The sequence below is a fragment of the Hemiscyllium ocellatum genome, chromosome 47, assembly GCF_020745735.1.
Source record: "Hemiscyllium ocellatum isolate sHemOce1 chromosome 47, sHemOce1.pat.X.cur, whole genome shotgun sequence".
Taxonomy (NCBI): domain Eukaryota; kingdom Metazoa; phylum Chordata; class Chondrichthyes; order Orectolobiformes; family Hemiscylliidae; genus Hemiscyllium; species Hemiscyllium ocellatum.
In genome coordinates, this window is record NC_083447.1 from 3,752,854 (window position 1) to 3,773,486 (window position 20,633).

Sequence of the window (20,633 nt, forward strand, 5' to 3'; positions counted from 1 at the left end):
TTAAAAATTGAACAGGTTGGGTCTATATCCATTTGAACTCAAGGTGATCTTACTGACACGTACAATAACGTGGAGGTGCCGGTGTTGGACTGGGGTGGACAAAGTTAAAAATCATACAACACCAGGTTATAGTCCAACAGGTTTATTTGGAAGTTACCTGGTGAAGGAGTAGCACTCCGAAAGCTAGTACTCCAAATAAACCTGTTAGACTATAACCTAGTGCTCTGCGATTTTTTTAACTTTGAAATGTATAAGATCTTGAGGGGACTGGACCGGGTGGCTACCTGGGGGTGGTGTTTCTACTTATGGAGGAGACTAAAACTAGGGGTCATAGTTTAAAAGTACGAGGTCACCCCTTTAGGATGGAAACAAAGAGTCTCTCAGAGGGTCATTGAAATGTGGAATCCTTTCCCTAAAACATGGAGCCTCAGAGTCACACAGCATGGAAACAGGCCCTTCGGCCCAACCAGTCCATGCTGACCATGTTCCCAAAATAAACTAGTCCCACCTGCCTGCTCCTGTCCCATATCCCTCCAAGTCGTTCCTATTCGTGTACCTATCCAAATATCTTTTAAATGTTGTAACTGTACCTGCAGCCACCATATCCTCTGGGAGTTCATTCCTCACATAGAGTCATAGAGATGTACAGCATGGAAACAAACCCTTCAGTCCAACCCGTCCATGCCGACCAGATATCCCAACCCAATCTAGTCCCACCTGCCAGCACCCAGTCCATATCCCTCCAAACCTTCTTATTCATATACCCATCCAAATGCCTCTTAATTGTTGCAATTGTACTAGCCTCCACCACCTCCGCTGGCAACTCATTCCATACCCATACCACCTTCTGTATGAAAATGTTGCCCCTTAGGTATCTTTTATATCTTTCCCCTCTCACCCTAAATCTATGTCCTCCAGTTCTGGACTCCCCGACTCCAGGGAAAAGACTTTGCCTATTTACCCTATCCATGCCCCTCATAATTTTGTAAGCCTTTATAAGGTCACCCCTCAGCCTCCGGCGCTCCAGGGAAAATAGCCCCAGCCTGTTCAGCCTCTCCCTACAGCTCAAATCCTCCAACCCTGGCAACATCCTTGTAATTCTTTTCTGAATCCTTTCAAGTTTCACAACATCCTTCCGATAGGAAGGAGACCAGAACTGCATGCATTATTCCAACAGTGGCCTAACCAATGTCCTGTACAGCAGCAACAAGACCTCCCAACTCCTGTACTACATGAAACACCCTCTGTGTAAGTGTTGACTCTCATGTCTTTTTTAAATCTTTCTCCACTCATCTTAAAAATATGCCCTCCAGTTTTGAACTCCCCCATTTTAGGGAAAAGACCCTGCTATTCACCTTGTTTATACTCTGACAAATGTTATAAACCTCTTTAAGGTCTCCCTTCAGCATCCTACACTCCAGTGTAAAAGGTCCCAGCCTATCCAGCCTCTCCTTATAACTCAAACGCTCCATTCCAAGCAATATCCTGGCAAATCCTTTGTGACCTAACACAGTGGAAGCTGATTCTGGATCAGTGGTGCTGGAAGAGCACAACAGTTCAGGCAGCATCCAACGAGCAGCGAAATCGACGTTTCGGGCAAAAGCCCTTCCGAATGAAGAGCTTTTGTCCAATACGTCGATTTCGCTGTTCATTGGATGCTGCCTGAACTGCTGTGCTTTTCCAGCACCACTGATCCAGAATCTGGTTTCCAGCATCTGCAGTCATCGTTTTTACCTTAGTGGAAGCTGAGCCTTTCAATTCATTCAAGGTTGAGTTAGAGAGAGCTTAGATAGACCAAGGAGTCTAGAGTTGAGGGTGGAGGTAGAGTGGGGTCTGGGGCAAAGGTGCAAGTACTGCAGACCAAAACGTGGAGCACAAACCTAAACAGGTTCTTCATCATCATCTTACTGAATGGTGGAGAAAATACATTGTGAATGGCGTCTTCCTGCTGCTAATCCAATGTTCCTCTCACTCATGGGGACTTTGTGGAACACCAGACTGCTCAGTACCACAGAATTAATAGCAGTTACACGGAACCTACTCTCCTCTCTCCTCCCAATAAGCTGCTGTACACTCTGACTCTTGGACAGGTCTATGTGACATCTCCCAGGAGGAGCCAACCCCTGCTTTAAGGTAGAATATGATGTAGGTGAGTTGGATACAATATCACAATCTTTCATCAATCAAATGTCACAGTTGCTAAGGATATAAACATACAAACAAAAGCAAAAATCCAAAAGAATACTCATTCTGTCCTAGTATCGAGTGAGTAAACCTATTCTGTTTTTTTACTGAATGCCTATTGTTAGCCCTTTGAGAGTGAAGTGTTTGTTTTGGTTTTGTTTACTGGCGATTCCCTCGGGTTGTGATAAATTAACTTTGAGCAGCCTCCCTTATTGGGAATTGGATTGGAATTGGATTTTGTAAAATAAATTCACAGGATGTGTGTGGGAGTGGGGATCGCTGGCTAAGCCAACATTTATTGTCAAGTCCAAGAGCTGTTGAGGAGGGTTGGTGTCGCTGAGATTTCGGCCTGATGCAGACCACCAGGTGCACTGTGCTGTCAGCAAGGGAGTTCCTGAAGTTTGACCCAACAGCAGTGAAGGAACTGAGTCAGAATATTAGGTGAGGGCTGGGGTCTAATCCCTGTGCAGCTATTGTCCTTGTACCTCCAGGTGGTGAAGGTCAACAGATCATGTATGCCATACGAAGGAAGCCCAGCCATTCAACCCATCATCTCTATGCTGGTTCCACCTTTCTATCATCACAGCCCTGCAAGTTCCTATCCAATGTCCTCTCCAAATCATGGGTTGTTTCCATTTGTGCCTCTCTTGTAAGGCAGCAATCTTCCAATCTTGTGCTATAAAAACATTCTTATGCTAGATCCCCTATAGTATGGAAACAGGCTCTTTAGCCCAATAAGTCCATACTGACCCTCTGAAGAGTAACCCACCCAAACCTGATCCCCTACTCTATGTTTACCCCTGGCTAATGCACCTAACATTATGGGCAATTTAGTATGACCAATTTACCTGGCTTGCACATCTTTGGATTGTGGGAGGAAACCCACACAGACACAGGGAGAACATGCAAACTCCACACAGACAGTCACCTGAGGTGGGAATTGAACCCAGGTCCTTGGCACAGTGAGGCAGCAGTGCTAACCACTGAGCCACCGTGCCACCCCAACCCTCTTCCTCAGAACCCAAGTCCACCTCTTGCTTGAAACCTTAAACCTGTTTCCCCTAGTCCTTGTATCATCAGCTGTACCATCAATGGGAACAAATAGCCTTTTGTCCTTTATCAAAACTTGTCACAGCCTTGTACACCTCTATTGAAGTGAATCTCAATCTCCTGTGCCCTAGGGAGAACAATTGGAACTTCTCCCACCTTGTCTCTTGGTCCTTGCACGTTCTTTGGAACAGTGCCATTAAATCCCTTACCCTTCTGAGGATCACAGAGTTGGAAGTTGGAAGTTGGAAGTTACCTGTTGAGTTGAGGTAAGAGTATCTTGTTGATGGTGCACACTGCTGCCAGTATGCACTGCTGATGGCAAGACGAGACTGGTGCCAATCAAGCAGGTACTTTTGCCCTTTATTCAAAAATGGAGACAGAAAGCGATAAGCCAGGCCTGTAGATTAGATTACTTACAGTGTGGAAACAGGAAACCCACGCAGACACGGGGAGAACGTGCAAACTCCACACAGTCAGTCGCCTGAGGCGGGAATTGAACCCAGGTCCCTGGCGCTGTGAGGCAGCAGTGCTAACCACTGTGCCACTGTGCCACCCTATCCAATGGAATTTAGAAAGGTAAGAGTTATCTTGATTAAAACGGAGCCTGACTGGGTAGGTGTGAAGAGTGGTTCCTTTGGTAGGACAATGTAGAGTTGAGGTGGTGGGAGTGGGGGCTGGTCACTTTTGGCTGGTCAAAATAAGGAGTCTCCCATTTAAGAAAGAAATGATATAAAAAACATTCTCAAACAGTTGTGCGTCTTTGAAAATTTCTTTCTCATAAGATGATGGAGGCAGAGTCTTTGAATACTGTTAAGGCAGAGATCAATATATCCTTGATATATAAGAGGGTGAGAGGTTATTGGGGTTGAATGGGAATGTGGAGGTCTCATCAACATGATCCTATTGAATGGCAGAACAGGCTAGAGGGACCGAGTGGCCTACTCCTGCTCCTAATTTGTTTGTCTGTAGATGCAGGATAGTGTTGAGTAGTAGAGGAGTAGCAAGATACAAGGAATATGTATTGAGCAGCAAGACATTGAAAAAAAGAGTGGCTCAGTGGTTAGCCCTGCTGCCTCACAGCACCAGGGACCTGCGTTTAATTCCAAACTCCAGCCATGGTCTGTGTGGAGTTTCACATTCTCCCCGTGTCTGCATGGGTATCTTTTGGGTGCTCCGGTTTCCTCCCACAATCCAAAAAATGTGCAGGTCAGGTAAATTGACGATGCTAAATTGCTGAAAATGTGTTGCTGGAAAAGCGCAGCAGGTCAGGCAGCATCCAAGGAGCAGGAGAATCGATGTTTCAGGCATGATACCTTCTTCAGGATTCCTGAAGAAGGGCTCATGCCCGAAACGTCGATTCTCCTGCTCCTTGGATACTGCCTGACCAGCTGCGCTTTTCCAGCAACACATTTTCAGCTCTGATCTCCAGCATCTGCAGTCCTCACATTCTCCTATGCTAAATTGCCCCAGGTTATCCAGGAATGTGCAGGTTAGGTGGGATAACCTTGGTTAAAAACTCCATGGGTGTGTGTGGTAATAGAGATGTACAGCATGGAAACAGACCCTTTGGTCCAACCTGTCCATGCTGACCAGATATCCCAACCTAATCTGCCAGCACCTGGCTCATATCCCTCCAAACCCTTCCTATTCATATACCCATCCAAATGCCTCTTAAATGATGCAATTGTACCAGCCTCCACCACTTCCTCTAGCAGCTCATTCCATACACATACCACCCTCTGCATGAAAAAGTTGTCCCTTAGGTGTCTTTTATATCTTTCCCCTCTCACCCTAAACTTATGCCCTCTAGCTCTGGACTCCCTGACCCCAGGGAAAAGACCTTGTCTATTTACCCTGTCCATGCTCCTCATGATTTTGTAAACCTCTATAAGGTCACCCCTCAGCCTCCAACGCCTCCAGGGAAAACAGCCCCAGCCTATTCAACCTCTCCCTATAGCTCAAACCCTCCAGCCCTGGCAACATCCTTGTAAATCTTTTCTGAACCCTTTCAAGTTTCACAATATCTTTCCAATAGGATGGAGACAGAATTGCATGTAATATTCTAACAGTGGCCTAACCAATGCCCTGTAAAGCCGCAACATGACTTCCCAACTCGTGTACTCAATACTCTGACCAATATAGGAAAGCATACCAAACGCCCTCTTCACTATCCTATCTACCTGCAACACCAATTTCAAGTAGCTATGACCCTGCACTCCAAGGTCTCTTTGTTCAGCAACACTCCCTAGGACCTTACCATTAAGTGTATAAGTCCTGCTAAGATTTGCTTTCCCAAAATGCAGCACCTCACATTTATCTAAATTAAACTCCATCTGCCACGTCTCAGCCCATTGGCCCATCAGGTCAAGATCCTGTTGTAATCTGAGGTAACCTTCTTTGCTGTCCACTACACCTCCAATTTTGGTGTTATCTGCAAACTTACTAACTGTACCTCTTATACTCACATCCAAATCATTTATGTAAATGACAAAAAGTAGAGGGCCCAGCACCGATCCTTGTGGCACTCCACTGGACACACACCTTCAGTCTGAAAAACAACCCTCCACCACCATCCTCTGTCTTCTACCTTTGAGCCAGTTCTGTATCCAAATGGCTAGTTCTCCCTGTATTCCATGAGATCTAACATTGCTAATCACTCTCCCATGGGGCACCTTGTCAAACGCCATACTGAAATTCATATAGATCACATCTACCACTCTGCCCTCATCAATCCTCTTCAAAAAACTCAATCAAGTTTGTGAGACATGATTTCCCACGCACAAAGGCATGTTGACAATCCCTAATCAATCCTTGGCTTTCCAAATAGATGTACATCCTGTTCCTCAGGATTCCCTCCAACAACTTGCCCACCACCGATGTCAGGCTCTCTGGTCTATAGTTCCCTGACTTGTCCTCACCACCCTTCTTAAACAGTAGCACCACGTCAGCCAACCTCCAGTCTTCTGGCACCGCACCTGTGACTATCAATGATACAAATATCTCAGCAAGAGACCCAGGAATCTCTTCCCTAGCTTCCCACAAAGTTCTCAGGTACACCTGATCAGGTCCTGGGGATTTATCCACCTTTATGCGTTTCAAGACATCCAGCACTTCCTCCTCTGTAATATGAACATTTCGCAAGGTGTCACCATCTATTTCCCTACAGTCTATATCTTCCATAAACCTTTTCCACAGTAAATACTGATGCAAAATACTCGTTTAGTATCTCCCCTATTTTCTGTGGCTCCACACAAAAACTGCCTCGCTGATCTTTGAGGGGCCCTATTCTCTCCCTAGTTACCCTTTTGTCCTTAACATATTTGTAAAAACCCTTTAGATTCTCCTTAATTCTATTTGCCAAAGCTACCTCATGTCCCCTTTTTGCCCTCCTGATTTCCCTCTTAAGTATACTCCTACTGCCTTTATACTCTTTTTTTAGATTAGAATTGATTAGACTTACAGTGTGGAAACAGGCCCTTCGGCCCAACAAGTCCACACCGACCCGCCGAAGCGAAACCCACCCATACCCCTACATTTACCCCTTACCTAACACTACGGGCAATTTAGCATTGCCAATTCACCTGACCCGCACATCTTTGGACCGTGGGAGGAAACCGGAGCACCCGGAGGAAACCCACGCAGACACGGGGAGAACATGCAAACTCCACACAGTCAGTCACCTGAGTCGGGAATTGAACCCGGGTCTCAGGTGCTGTGAGGGCAGCAGTGCTAACCACTGTACCACCGTGCCGTCCATCTTCTATGGATTCACTTGATCTCTCCTGTCTATACCTGACATATGCTTCCTTCTTTTTCTTAACCAAACCCTCAATTTCTTTCATCATCCAGCATTCCCTATACCTATCGGCCTTCCCTTTCACCCCGACAGGAATATACTTTCTCTGGATTCTTGTTATCTCATTTCTGAAGGCTTCCCATTTTCCAGCCGTCCCTTTACCTGTGAACATCTGCCCCCAATCAGCTTTTGAAAGTTCTTGCCTAATATCATCAAAATTGGCCTTTCTCCAATTTAGAACTTCAACTTTTAGATCTGGTCCATTCCTTTTCCATCATGATTTTAAATCTAATAGAATTGTGGTCACTGGCCCCAAAGTGCTCCCCCACTGACACCTCAGTCACCTGCCCTGCCTTATTTCTCAAGGGGAGGTCAAGTTTTGCACCTTCTCTCGTAGGTACATCCACATACTGAATCAGAAAATTTTCTTGTACACACAACAAATTCCTCTCCATCTAAACCCTTTACACTATGGCAGTCCCAGTCTAAGTTTGGAAAGTTAAAATCCCCTACCATAACTACCCTATTATTCTTACAGATAGCTGAGATCTCCTTACAAGTTTGTTTCTCAATTTCCCTATGACTATTAGGGGGTCTGTAATACAATCCCAATAAGGCGTTCATCCCTTTCTTATTTTTCAGTTCCACCCAAATAACTTCCCTGGATGTACTTCCGGGAATATCCTCCCTTAGCACAGCTGTAATGCTATCCCTTATCAAAAACACCACTCCCCCTCCTCTCTTGCCTCCCTTTGTATCCTTCCTGTAGCATTGGTATCCTGGAACATTAAGCTGCCAGTCCTGCCCATCCTTGAGCCATGTTTCAGTAGATGCTATGATATCCCAGTCCCATGTTCCTAACCATGCCCTGAGTTCATCTGCCTTCCCTGTTAGGCCCCTTGCATCGAAATAAATGCAGTTTAATTTTTCAGCTCTACCTTGTTCTCTGCTTTGTCCCTGCCGGCCTGGACTGCTTGACTCACTCCTTTTGCCAACTGTACCATCTTGGATTGATCTCTTTCCTCATTATCTACCTGGGTCCCACCACCATATCACCCACCCCACCCCCAACCCCCCACACAGCCAACTCACTAGTTTAAATCTTCCCAAACAGCTCTAGCAAATTTCCCAGCTAGTATATTAGTTCTCAGTGGGATGCTTTTCAGAGGGTCAGTGCTGGCCGCATTCTGTTCTGTAGGGATTCAATGTTATGTGTCATTTATGTAGTGAACTCCTGGTTAGATCCATCATAAAAGTGCCTGTGAAGAATGAGAATGGTTGTGAGGCATTCATAAAACAGCAGAATTAGATCAAGACAGGATTTTCACTCCGTACTCCTAGACCCTATTTGCAAAATAGACCTATTTTATTCATTTCAGGCCCCTCTGCCCTCAACTCTTTAGTCCCAACTTGTCTGCAAAATCCCTACGAGATAAAATGCTCAGAGGCAGCTTCGTGGAATTGTCATTGATGCTGTTCGAGTTTAAATTTGTTTGACTTCCTTCAAAACAGGCGAGTGTGAGTGGCTCTGCGTGTGGTCCAGGATGTTGCTCCTCAGACACTGGTGTCAACATGTTCTCAAAAGTGACACATAACTGAGTCATTCCCGCTGGTTTCCCTGGAAGCAAAATAAGGCACTCACAACCGTTGCCAGGCAACCTGAATTCGGAGTGCTCTTGCTCTGGAGATTAACCCAGGGAATTGTTTGGTCCTCACTCTGCTAAACATGTGTGACCTTTGCCAATGCAGAGGAGATTGTCTGTGATGAGTACAGGCTGTTCATCATTAAAGCACAAAACAAAACAATTGAAGGAGCTCTTCAGTTGAACAGCAACATTTAAAGAAAGCAGTTGACATCGCACACTCTTGTGGTGTGTTGGTAGTGCCTCTGCCTCTAGGCCTGAAGCACTGAGTTCAAGTCTCCAAATGTAGGTCTGAACAAGTTAATCAACAATGTCTTTAACAGGAGGAGCAGTGGGCAACTTTGGAATGAAAGCAGAGTTTGGAAAGTGGTGAATTTGGATTTTTGCAGTGCAGGGGATGGTGAAGGCCCACCAATTCTACCCTGTCCTGCTTTTTAAACCCTTCTCAGATCTTCTCTCTTCAAGTGCATCCCATGGGGATATGTGCTCTTCCAACTTTATTTGGTCTCCCCAGCCCATCAGACACTCTTTTGCGACTTTTGAGTTCTGTGGTTTGGAATGGGAGCCTCCACAAGAACTGATTTACTCTCTTTTCCTCAGGGTTTCCAATGACCTTACACTGACATCATAAACAAACAGTCCGAAGTAGCACCCACATTGGTCTACCAGTCTCTCATCTTGCAAAACCATACATGAAACCTCAAATTTCTAATGAGCTTGGGGCAGCAGTAGGGGGAGTGCCTTGCAGGTTTGAAAGAGAATGGATGCAGTGATGGAGTCATGTTTGTTTGTGTGTCTGTCTGCACAAATAGGTCGTCCATAGCTACAAATGTACACATCCGCACAGTGGGGGCATGAGTATTTATGCTTTCTTTAATACTCTCATGGAATATAAGGCCAGCATTTATCGCCTATCTCTATTTGCCCTTGAGAAGGTGAGCTGCCTTCTTGAACCACTGTTGTCAATTTGGTGTAGGGACACCCAGAATACCATTAGGGGGTGACTTCCAGGGTGCTGACCCAGCAACACTGAAGAAACGGTGATCTTTTTTCAAATCAGGATGGAGAGTGGCTTCAAGGGGAACTTGCAAGGGGTGGTGTTCCCATGGATCTGCTGCCCTTGTCCTTCTAAATGTAGTAGTCATGGGTTTGGAAGGAGCTGTAGGAGAAATTTTACTGAGTTACTGCAATGTCTTGTGTAGATGATATTTGCTGCAGCTACCGAGCGTCAGGGGTGGAGAGAGTGAATGTTGAAGGAGGTGGTTGAGGTGCCAATCAAGTGGGGTGTTTTGTCCTGGATGGTGTTGAGCTTCTTGAGTGTTGTTGGAGCTGATATTATCCAGGGCAAGTGGGGAGTATTCCATAACACTCCTGACTTATGCCTTGTAGATGGTGGACAGACTATGGGGAATCAGGAGGGGAATTACTCATCTTAGAATTCCTAGCCTCTGACTTGCTGTAGTAACCTCTGTGTTTATATAGCCAGTCAGTTTCTGGTCAGTGCTAACCTCCAGAATGTTGATAGTGGAGAATTCAATGATGGTAATACTATTGAACATAATGGTAGAATGGTCAGATTTTCTCTTGTTGGGGATAGTCATTGTCTGTTACTTCTGTGGAGTACGTATTACTTGCCACTTACCAGTCAAAGCCTGGATATTGCTGCAAATGTGTTGCTGGTCAAAGCACAGCAGGCCAGGCAGCATCTCAGGAATAGAGAATTCGACGTTTCAAGCATAAGATGAAGGGCTTATGCTCGAAACGTCGAATTCTCTATTCCTGAGATGCTGCCTGGCCTGCTGTGCTTTGACCAGCAACACATTTGCAGCTGTGATCTCCAGCATCTGCAGACCTCATTTTTTACTCAAAGCCTGGATATTGTCCATATTTTGTCGCATTTGAACATGGACTGCTTTAGTATCTGAGGAATCACAAATGGTGCTGAACAGTGTGTAATCATCAGGGAAAATTCCCACTTTTGACCTTATGATGGAGGAAAGGCCATTGATGAAACAGTTGAAAGCTGGTACACTATCCTGAGGAACTCTGGCAGAGACATCTTGGAGCTGAGGTGACTAACCTCTAGCAACCACAACCATCTTCCTGTGTGCCATGTATGACTCCAACCAGCACTTTTTATTGAAAATAGATGTAAGTATCTCAGCTGTGCGCATTGATGAGCTGGGCATCCGCATAATTGAAGACAGTGATCATTGTGGATCCTTAACCTCCTATTGGTTAATTAATAATCCACCATCATTCCTGACTGGAAGTGGCAGATCTGAGCTGTTGGTAAGGATAGCAAAGTTCCTTCCTGAAAGAGCATGAGTGAACCCAATGCATTTTGAAACAAGCTGACTATCTTTGTAATTTCAGATTTTATTGAATTAAAGTTTTATTTTAGATTAAATCCACAGGACATTGGTCTGGGGCTATTATTCCAGTGACATTATCACTGCTGATGTGTATGTGGACAGTGTGAGTTGGATGAAAGTAAGAACAACAATTTCTGGTTTTGTTTCAGATTTCCAGTGCCTACAGTTATGTTTTTCAGTATTTAACTCACTGCCACATCTCTTCCACCTTGAAGAAGTTTTCCTCTGCTTTCTGACAGGATTTCCATTCCAACCTGCTTTTCTTTTTCTTGTCCACTGTCACTAAGTTCGCTATCGCTCCTGGTGTTTGACCAGGTATTTGTCAAAACTCATTTCCACAGCCACATCACATTCCTCAGTAACTGCCTCGGGCTCCGGCTTCCCCCACATGGATTCCAACTAAAGTTTCGTCCCTTGTGTTTTGAATCCATCCAGGATCACAGGTAACTCCATGAGGTCCAACATTCCTCAGATAGCTGTCCTTGCCACATCCTGAGATCAACACTCAGTGCCATGCATCGCCACGTGCACACTCTCAATCTCTCTCCAACGGCACCACCTCACACTAGCTTTGAACTCCTCAGCTCCATGTTATCCTCCAGCTCATTCGACGTTCCAACAAGGAACTTCTTCACTTCCTATCAGGCACTACGGAACACAGATGCAGCAACTCAGAGGTACCTAGAACAGTCCTCCCCTCCCCTCCCCTCTGACTCCATCCCCTCTCCCAACCCCACCTGCTGTCATGTATTCACTATCCCTCGTGATCTTTCGCTCTCTGATGCTGAATGTCCTGTTCTCAACAAAGGTCTTAGCTTTCCCCCTCTGTTTCCCATCTTAATGAATTTCGAGCACGACCTGACATTGAACTCTTCTTCTGTTGTCTTCACCTCCGTGCCCATTTCCTTGGACAAGAAATCTCCCCATCCCCCAGCTCCAATATCCTCCATCCACCAGAACCCCTCCCTCTGGCCGATTACATGCACTCTATCTGTTCATTGAAAACTGTTGACGTGACATTAGTCACCTCTACCTCCCCTTACCCATTCCAACCTGTCTCCCTCTGAACTGCCTGCACTCCCCACTCTGACATCCCACCCTGATTTTGTCATTAAGCCTGGACTGGCAAGGGTAGTGCTGGTGCACTGACTTCTACATTGCAGAGGTTGAGCGCCAGCTGTCAGACACCTCCTCCTATCTCCCCTGGACCATGACCCTGCCACAGGACATCAGGCTATTGTGTCCACAACGCTTACTAACCTCATTTCATCTGGTAATCTCCCTAACCCCACACAGCTCGCTTCTCCCTCCTTCCCAAAATCCACAAACAGGATGCATTGTTTCTGCCTGTTCCTGCCCCATGGAACTCAATTCCTCCTACCTTGACTTAATCATTTCTCCCCTTGTCCAGTCCCTTTCCACTTACAGCGGGATTCCACTGACGCTTTACGTAGGTTTCAGAGTTTCCAGCTCACGGGCTCCAGCTGCCACCTCTTTACCATGGATGTGCAATCCCATTACATCCCCACCAGGATGGTCTCAGGGATCTACATGTCTTCCTGGAAAAAAGAGGTGAACCATCTCCATCCATGACTGCTCTCCTCAGCCTGGCCCAGCTCATCCTCACCCTCAACGACATCTGGAACAAAACCAGGAATTGCTGGAAAAGCTCAGCAGATCTGGCAGCATCTGTGGAGAGAAAGCAGAGTTAATGTTTCGGGTTGAGTGACCCTGCCTCAGAACTGCTCTTTAAACCCTTCTTGCTTTCTTCAGGTCAGACGGGGCGGCCGCGGGTAAGTGCATGAGCCCCAATAATGTCCGTCTCTTTCTGGGGCACGTGGAACATTCCTTGTTCCAGTCCTATTCCGGCCCCATCCACAACTCCTTCTCTCTTACATTGATGACATCATCGGTGCTGCTTCCCTATCCTCATCTGGAATTGGAAAAGTTTATCAATTTCGCTTCCAATTTCCACCCACTCTCACCTTCACCTGGTCCATCTCGACTCCTCCCTTTCCTTCCTTGACATTTCTGTTTCCGTTTCTGGGGCTAGGCTGACCATCAATATCCACTACAAATGCACCATCCCCCACAGTTACCTGAACTGTACATCCTCACGCCCTGCTCTTTGTAAACACTCTATTCCATTCTCTTAGTTACTCCCATCTCCATCACGTCTGATGACGCCAACTTTGAAAAAGGGGCTTCTGAAATGTCCACCTTCTTTCTCAAACAAGGATTCCCCAGCACCACAGTTTACAGGGCCCTCAGCCATCTCCCACATTTCAGCCCTCGGCCCCTTTCTTCCCTCAACAATGATTGAGCCCCCCAGCACTTCACCTACCATTCCACCTGCAATAACATGCAGAGGTAGCCATTTCGCAACCTCCAGCAGGAAGCCAGTACTAGATGCATATTCCACTCCCCTCCCTTGTCAGCCTTTTGGAAGGACCATACTCTCTGGCACACCCTGGTCCACTCCTCCCTCACTCCCAACATTCCCCACAGCTCCATGGCAGCTTCCCATGCCACCACAGAAACACCTACTTCCTCCCTCCTCAGTATCCAAGAGACCAAACACATATTCCAGGTGAAGCAGTGCTTCACATGCACTTCACTCAATCTAGTCTGTTACATTTGCTGCTCACAGCGTGGTCTCTATGTTGTGGAAGCGAAATGTAGGCTGAAAAAGACCCTGAGCTCCCAGTTGCTTGCCACTGAAAGACATGCCCTGTTCCCTGGCCAACATCTCTGTCTCAGGTTTGCTGCAGTGCTCCATTGAATCTCAGTGCAAGCTGGAAGAACATTACCTCATCTTCCGCTTGGGAACTCCACATCCTTCTGGATTTAATATCGAGTTCAACCATTTTACGGACTGAGGTACCTTTTCCCATGCTTTCCCCCACCCTCACACACCAGACCTTGGCATCTCATGGGCTGCTACCACACACCACTCATTATCGGTTACTAACAGCCCCCATTAGCAGCTTCAATGCCCCAGACTAACCTTTAAATACTCCTTTTTCTGTCCAACTGTTTCTTCTCTATGTTTTGGCTCGACCTTCTCCCCCTCCACCCACTCCATCTTCTGTATAAAAATATCCTTTTTCATGGCTACCACCAGTTCTGAGGAAGGGTCATCAACCCGAACCGTTAACTCTGATTTCTCCTCACAGATGCTGCCTGACCTGCTGAGCTTTTCCAGCTATTTCTGTTTTCGGTTCAGATTTCCAGCATCCACAATTCTGGCTTTTTTGAAAGTTAGAGCATGACCGAATTTGCTTAAATTTGGACAGAGTGATTAGCGCTTGGTGGTTTATACCTGAGGAGTTAGTTTCTTCAGGGGATTAGGATGAAAAACATACCTAAGAGAACTATTTAAAAAATAGGTATGCAAAGATTTAAGTGTTTTCAAAAGAATGAGTGGTGAGTACATGACAATATTTTTATTAGGTTTCATGTATTCTGTTGGAAACAATGTTAATAGGGTGAACGTGTTATCAGACTAATTCTGGAAAACTGCCCAAAATAGTCTTTTTAGAGTTCCATCTCTTTGTACTTTACTATTTCTGAATAAAGTGCTGAGGGGAACTGTTATTTATATCTGTTATTGTAAACTCTTTGAATGTCACATTGAGACAGGAATTACAAGTTGCCATGGTGATGGTAGCAGTGTTAGTGAAGAGGCCAGAGTTCGTGCAATAGAAAGGTCAGGAATAGTCCATTAAGGAACACAAATTCTCTGTATAATGGGGTTTTAAGCACCCGTGGCTCATCATTCACATTTTTGGCATTTCTTTTTGTTTTCTACAGGTTCCTCTTAACGTATTTAGACAGGGGACAGAGACTGAAATCAACCTCCACATCAACCCCAACCCTTCAAATTAAAATTTCCTCACTTGTTTTTTTTTAAGAAACATTGCGATATCTCCTCCAATCTGGCTTATTTCAAATCTGCCAGCTTCCATTCCTCACTGAGTCTTTCTCTCGCCCCCAATTCCACAAAACTCTGTGACAGGGGTGGATTAGGAAGGATCTATTTGCCTCAGCAGCGAGCCTGGTGACCGAGGGCATGGATTTAAAGTGGAGGGAATTCCTAAGAAATGTTTTCACCTCCCCCCACTTGCAGATGGTACAGGGGTCTCTTTGATTGGTTCGTAGAGCCAGAAACCCTCAACCAGTTTCGAAAATCTTGCATAATTACCTGAAGTGCTGTAGCCTACATAGCGACAGACCAGTGGCTGGGAAGTGGGATAATGCTGGGTGGTTAGAATGTGGAACAGTACAACACAGGAAGAGGCCCTTCAGCCCACAATGTTGTGCCAAACCTGACACCAAATTAAACTAACTCCTTCTGCCTGCCCTTGGTCCATTTCCCTCCATTCCTCACATATTCATGTGCTTATCCAAAGATCTCTTAAATGCCCCTATCATATCTGCCTCCACCACCATCCCTGGCAGTGCGTTCCAGGCTCCTACCACTGTCTGTGTAAAAAAACTTGCCCCTCGCACCTCCTTTGAACCTCCTCTCTCTCATCTTAAATCCAAGCCCCCTAGTTTTAGACATTTCAACTCTGGCGAAAAGATTCTGACTGTTTAACCTATCTATGCATTTCAAAATTTTTCAGATTTCTAATAAGTCTCTCTTCACCCTCTGCTGCTCCAGAGAAAACAGTTTTTCTAGCTGCTCCTTATAGCTCATACCCTCTAATCCCGGTAAATCTCTTCTTCACCCTCTCCAAAGCCTCCACATCCTTCCTGTAATGTGGTGACCAGAATTGAACACAATAGTTCTTTGATTCTTTTGTGGTCAGCATCGACACCATAAGATTGTGAGGAGGCCAATTCGGCCCCTCGACCCTGTTCCAACCGTCCAACAGGATCATGGCTAATGCAACATTCCTCATGTCCACTTTCCTGTATTTCCCTGTAACCCTCGATTCCCTGACTCTTCAAGGATCTCTCCACCTCAGCCTTATATACCCACACGGGCCCTGCCCCCACAGCTCTCTGGGACAAGGAGTTCCAAAGACTCTCCACCCTCTCAGGGAAGAAACCCCTCCCCATCTCAGCCTTCAGTTGGTGCCCCTTTATCCTGAGGCTGTGCCCTCTGGCCCCAGACCCTCCCATGAGGGGGACCACCCTCTCAGCATTGACCCTGTCAAGCCCCTTACAGAATCCGAGATGTTCCATGGGATCCCCTCTCATTCGTCTCTACTCCAGGGGGCAGGGTCCCAACTGTTTAACCCTTGCTCATAAGACAATCCCTCCACATCAAGTATCATGCTAGTAAACCTCTGAGCTGCCTGCAGTGAAATGACACCTTTCCTTAAATAAGGTAATAATTGCTTCTTGCAGCATAATAATTTTTTCTGATTCTGTGATTCCATGTAAGCTTCTATCAGTGAAAGCTCTTTATCATCTATTGTGGACTGCCCACTCAACCCCAGTCATTATTAATGGAGCCAGGAGTGGGTAACAATAATTATCTGTGAGTATTAGTGGACAAGAGAGGGAAGGAGATAGATGTGACCTCATCAGACAGCCTAGCAACAAGACTGAAGCTTGACAAAGCATTGGCTGGGTCTTATAAATCGAGGCTTCTTCACAAAACCTGCTAAAGGCAACAAAGAGCAATACATTCAGAAAACCCCACTCAATCCTAATTAGCTCTTCCTCAAGACGGGAAACAACAATGACCATTTTCACCCTTTCTGTTTGGTAAAAGAATAGGTTTCTGAACAGACAGGACCTGGAGGGATTAGCAACCAGCAACGATCTTGTTCTAACAAGACATGCCTTGCCATGTGCCGTTACGAGAGATTAAAAAGTTCAGCCTGCAATGTGAGGTGCCCATCATCTTAATATGACTTCACCGTAGGCTGGACACAAATTGCTTGTTAAATCATCAATCAATAGTCCTGACTTAAAAGTCTCACAGCATTATTTAAGGTGGTCTAATTTCCAACATGCTGTTTCCCAGTACGATCGTATTGACAGACAGATTGTCTTCCCATCCGATTTCCTTCCGTTCCCAGGAAAGAGACTGCAGCCATTCACCAGAACACTGGTCAGTCTCTGGCTTCAAGGCTGTCAAAGCAACCTTGGAAAGTGCTGTTGGAGGAGTGTCAGTGAGTGCCTGCTGTCCAATGGGATACAATGCTGCCACTGTGCGTGTTTGGTGACCGAAGGGCTGAACCTCCAAAGAAGTGGATGGGATGCCAACCAGATGGGCTGCTTTGACCTGCTGTCAGTTGGAGGGGTCGATATTTTAGGCAGGACTCCTACTTTTCTCCAAAATATTATCATAGGATTTTTTACAACCACTTGAGAGAGATCAGGTGGGATTTGAATTAATGGTTCTGGGTACAATCAATAAATGCAGATACAAAAGTGTCCTTTTGCAATATTTATTTCATTTTCAAAACATAGATCTGATCCTTGCAAGAAAAATATTTTGCAAACCTGATCTCTTTTATCTTTTCTTATCACCTTTTGTAAAGAACTATCTTCTGGAGTAGGAACATAAAGAAATATAAGGCCATAAGAAATAGGAACAGGAGGAGTACTAAGTTAAAATTCACACAGCACCAGATTATAGTCCAACAGGTTTATTTGGAAGCACTAGCTTTCGGAGCGATGCTCCTGCATCAGGTAGCAAGTGGGGCAGGACCGTAAGACACAAAATTTATAGTAAAATATTCCAGAGTCATGCAACAGAGATGATACACTGAACAAACTTAGATTGCTGTTAGGTCTTTCATCTTTTCGAATGGGTCACAGGTTTCAGTTCATTAATATGGGAGAAGTTAAAAATCACACAACACCAGGTTATAATCCAACAGGTTTATTTGGAAGCACACTAGCTTTCGGAGTGACGCTCCTTCACCAGATGATTGATGAACCCCCTGATGAAAGAGCAGCGTTCCGAAAGCTAGTGCTTTCCAAATAAGCATGTTGGACTATAACCTGGTGTTGTGTGAGTTTTAACTTAGTACACCCTAGTCCAACACCGGCATCTCCAAATCAGAACAGGAGGAGGCAATTCAGCCCCTCGAATCTGTTCCACCATTCAATAGGATCATGGCTGACCTGATGTCAAGTAGAAAATGAAATTGGCATTTGAACTTAGCTAAGGTTTTTGACAATAGGATGAAATTAAATTATCAGGACTGATGTTAACTTAATGATTAGTGGTAACTTAACCTGAAAGTCAGCATACTTCAGGCAAGAGAGGGGTAGAAAAGTAGAGCCCTTCATGGTAACGTCAGTTGGTGCAGGAATTAAACTCATGCAATTAGTATCATGCTGCATCACGGACCAACTATGCAGCCAACTGGGTTAACCAATCCCCAGACAGGAGAATAGTTCAAATGGTGACATTCAGCAGTGTGATGCTGACCGTGCAAGAGTGTGTGTGTGTGTGTGTGTGTGTGTGTGTGTGTCTCTCTGTGTGTTTGTGTATGTGTCTCTGTGTGTGGGTGTCTGTGTGTGTGTCTCTCTGTGTGTGGGTGTCTGTGTGTGTGTGTGAGTGTCTGTGTGTGTGTGCATGTCTGTGTGCGTGTGTGTGAGTGTCTGTGTGTCTCTGTGTGTTTGTGTATGTGTCTCTGTGTGTGGGTGTCTGTGTGTGTGTGTGTGTGTGAGTGTCTGTGTGTGTGTGCTGACCATACAACCATCAATGAATACTTTTAACATGAATGCCTTGAAATGGAAGCTGCATTAAAACAACACATTAATGCAAATTTTTAAAAAATTGCTCTGTAGTTGAGGAAATTACCGACAACAATTGTTGATATTCCTAGTGGCCCCTTGAGAAGATGGGGGTGAGCTAGTTTTTTGAATTGCTGTAGTCCATGTGCTGTAGGTTGACCCTTAGGAAGGAATTCCAGGTTTTTGACCCAGTGACACAGAACGAATGACAATATATTTCCCAGTCAGGACGGTGAGTGGCTCAGAGGGGAACTTGCAGGGGGTGGTATTCCCATGTATCTGCTGCCCTTGTCCTTCTAAATGGAAGTGGTTGTGGGTTTGAAAGATGCTACCTAAGGAGCCTTGTTAGTTTGTACAGAAATAAGAGAATTCGATTCTGTGGATTGATGAAAGAAACTGTGAGAATTCTCCTTTGCACAAAGACGTTTGTGAGGATATTGAATAGAAGTGTTCAAATTAAACAATGGAGTAAATAGAGTCATAGAGTGACAGAGATGTACAGCACGGAAACAGACCCTTCGGTCCAACCCGTCCATGCTGACCATGCATCCCAACCCAATCTAGTCCCACCTGCCAGCACCCGGACCATATCCCTCCAAACTCTTCCTATTCATATACCCATCCAGATGCCTTTAAATGTTGTAATTGTACCAGCCTCCAGCACTTCCTCTGGCAGCTCATTCCATACACATACCACTCTGTGAGTGAAAAAGTTGCCCCTTAAGTCTCTTTTATATCTTTCTCCTCTCACCCTAAACCTAAGCCCTCTAGTTCTGGACTCCCACACCCCAGGGAAAAGACCTTGCCTATTTATCCTATCCATGCCCCTCATAATTTTATAAACTTCTATAAGGTCACCCCTCAGCCTCCGACACTCCAGGGAAAACAATGCAAGACTATCCAGCCTCTCCCTATAGCTCAAATCCTCCAACCCTGGCAACATCCTTGTAAATCTTTTCTGAACCCTTTCAAGTTTCACAACATCTTTCCGATAGGAAGGAGACAGGAATTGCACGCAATATTCCAACAGTGTCCTGTACATCCGCAACATGACCTTCAAACTCCTGTACTCAGTACTCTGATCAATAAAGGAAAGCATACCAAACACCTTCACTATCCTATCTACCTGTAACTCTACTTTCGAAGGAGCTATGAACCTGCATTCCAAGGTCTCTTTGTTCAGTAATACTCCCGAGGACTTTACCATTAAGTGTATAAGTCCTGCTAAGATTTGCTTTCTCAAAATGTAGCACCTCGCATTTATCTAAATTAAACTCCATCTGCCACTTATTAGCCCATTGGCCCATCTGATCAAGATAAGGAGAAACTGTTTCTGGGGCCAGAAAGGTTAACAACTAGAGGGACGCAGATTGAAGTTAATTGACTAAAAATATAAACGGGACCTAAGGGGCAGCTTTTTCCACAGGGGGTGGTGCGTGTATGGAATGAGCTGCCAGAGGAAGTGGTGGAGGCTGGGTATAATTGCAACATTTAAAAGGCATTTGGATGGGTATATGAATAGGAAGGGTTTGGAGGGATACAGGCCGGGTGCTGGCAGTTGGTGACCAGATTGGGTTGGGATATCTGGTCGGCATGGACGGGTTGGACCGAAGGGTCTGTTTCTGTGCTGTACATCTCTATGACTCTATGACCAGAAGGAGTGGAAGTTGAGAAGGAAGTTTTGATTTTGCAGTGAGTTGCTGTGATCTGGAACACCCAGTGAAAGCTGAGCCAATAGGAACATGCAAAAGATGAACTTGATAAGCATTTGAAAAGGAAAGTATTGACACCTTTGAAGATCCTGCACATGCACAACGGACTGGTTCTGTACAGTCGAGAGAGTATCTTTAATCACACTCTCCACATTTTAGCTTC